The sequence below is a fragment of the Homarus americanus genome, unplaced genomic scaffold, assembly GCF_018991925.1.
Source record: "Homarus americanus isolate GMGI-L3 unplaced genomic scaffold, GMGI_Hamer_2.0 scaffold31820, whole genome shotgun sequence".
In the NCBI taxonomy this organism is placed as follows: domain Eukaryota; kingdom Metazoa; phylum Arthropoda; class Malacostraca; order Decapoda; family Nephropidae; genus Homarus; species Homarus americanus.
Window position 1 is genome coordinate 20,980 of NW_024744808.1, and position 2,331 is coordinate 23,310.

Here is a 2,331-nt window from a genome sequence, read left to right on the forward strand (position 1 = left end):
GGGCGCCACAGTCTCTCTCTCTCACCAGTAAGACCCCTGTTAGCTATACCTGGCATAGGGCGCCACAGGCTGTCTCTCTCACCAGTAAGACTCCCTGTTAGCTATACCTGGCATAGGGCGCCACAGGCTGTCTTCACCAGAAGACTCCCTGTTAGCTGGCATAGGGCGCCACAGGCTGTCTCTCTCACCAGAAGACCTCAGCTGCACCCACCCACCAGAAGACCTGTTAGCTATACCTGGCATAGGGCGCCACAGGCTGTCTCCTCTCACCAGAAGACTCTTAGCTATACCTGGCATAGGGCGCCACAGGCTGTCTCTCTCACCAGAAGACTCCCTGTTAGCTATACCTGGCATAGGGCGCCACAGGCTGTCTCTCCAGAAGACTCCTGTTACTATACCTGGATAGGCGCCACAGGCTGTCTTTCACCAGAAGACTCCTGTTAGCTATACCTGGCATAGGGCGCCACAGGCTGTCTCTCTCACCAGTAAGACTCTGTTAGCTATACCTGGCATAGGCCACAGGCTGTCTCTCTCACCAGTAAGACCCCTGTTAGCTATACCTGGCATAGGGCGCCACAGGCTGTCTCTCTCACCAGTAAGACTCCCTGTTAGCTATACCTGGCATAGGGCGCCACAGGCTGTCTCTCTCACCAGTAAGACTCCCTGTTAGCTATACCTGGCATAGGCGCCACAGGCTGTCCTCTCACCAGAAGACTCCCTGAGCTATACCTGGCATAGGGCCACAGGCTGTCTCTCTCACCAGTAAGACTCTGTTAGCTATACCTGGCATAGGGCGCCACAGGCTGCTCTCTCACCAGAAGACCCCTGTTAGCTATACCTGGCATAGGGCGCCACAGGCTGTCTCTCTCACCAGTAAGACTCCTGTTAGCTATACTCCGGCATAGGGCGCCACAGGCTGTCTCTCTCACAGTAAGACCCTGGTTATACCTGGCATAGGCGCCACAGGCTGTCTCTCTCACCAGTAAGACTCCCTGTTAGCTATACCTGGCAGGCGCCACAGGCTGTCTCTTCACCAGTAGACTCCCCTGTTAGCTATACCTGGCATAGGGCGCCAAGGCTGCTCTCTCACCAGAAGACCCCTGTTCAGCATAGCTATACCTGGCATAGGCGCCACAGGCTGTCTCTCTCACCAGTAAGACCCTGTTAGCTATACCTGGCATAGGGCGCCACAGGCTGTCTCTCACCAGTAAGACTCCCTGTTAGCTATACCTGGCATAGGCGCCACAGGCTGTCTCTCTCACCAGAAGACTTGTTAGCTATACCTGGCATAGGGCGCCACAGGCTGTCTCTCTCACAGTAAGACTCTGTTAGCTATACCTGGCATAGGGCGCCACAGGCTGTCTCTCTCACCAGTAGATTCCCTGTTAGCTATACCTGGCATAGGGCGCCAGGCCCTCTCACCAGTAAGACCCCCTGTTAGCTATACCTGGCATAGGCGCCACAGGCTGTCTTCACCAGAAGACCCCTGTTATATACCGCATAGGCGCCACAGGCTCTCTCACCAGAAGACTCTGTTAGCTATACCTGGCATAGGGCGCCACAGGCTGTCTTCACCAGTAAGACTCCCTGTTAGCTATACTCCGGCATAGGGCGCCACAGGCTGTCTCTCTCACCAGAAGACTCCTGTTAGCTATACTGGCATAGCGCCACAGGCTGTCTCTCACCAGGACTCTGTTACTATCCGGCATAGGCGCCACAGGCTGTCTCTCTCACAGTAAGACTCCCTGTTAGCTATACCTGGCATAGGCGCCACAGGCTGTCTCTCACCAGTAAGACCAGCTATACCTGTGGGCGCCAGCTGTCTCTCACCAGAAGACCCCTGTTACTATTCGCATAGGCGCCACAGGCTGTCTCTCTCACCAAGACTCTGTTAGCTATACCTGGCATAGGCGCCACAGGCTGTTCACCAGAAGACTCCTGTTAGCTATACTGCATAGGCGCCACAGGCTGTCTCTCTCACCAGTAAGACTCCTGTTAGCTATACCTGGCATAGGGCGCCACAGGCTGTCTCTCCTCACCAGGAAGACCCCTGTTAGCTATACCGGCATAGGGCGCCACAGGCTGTCTCTTCACCAGAAGACCCCTGTTAGCTATACCTGGCATAGGCGCCACAGGCTGTCTTCTCACCAGTAAGACTCCCTTAGCTATACCTGGCATAGGGCGCCACAGGCTGCCCTCACCAGTAAGACTCCCTGTTAGGGCTATACCTGGCATAGGCCACAGGCTGTCTCCACCAGAAGACTCCTGTTAGCTATACCTGGCATAGGGCGCCACAGGCTGTCTCTCTCACCGTAAGACCCCCTGTTAGCT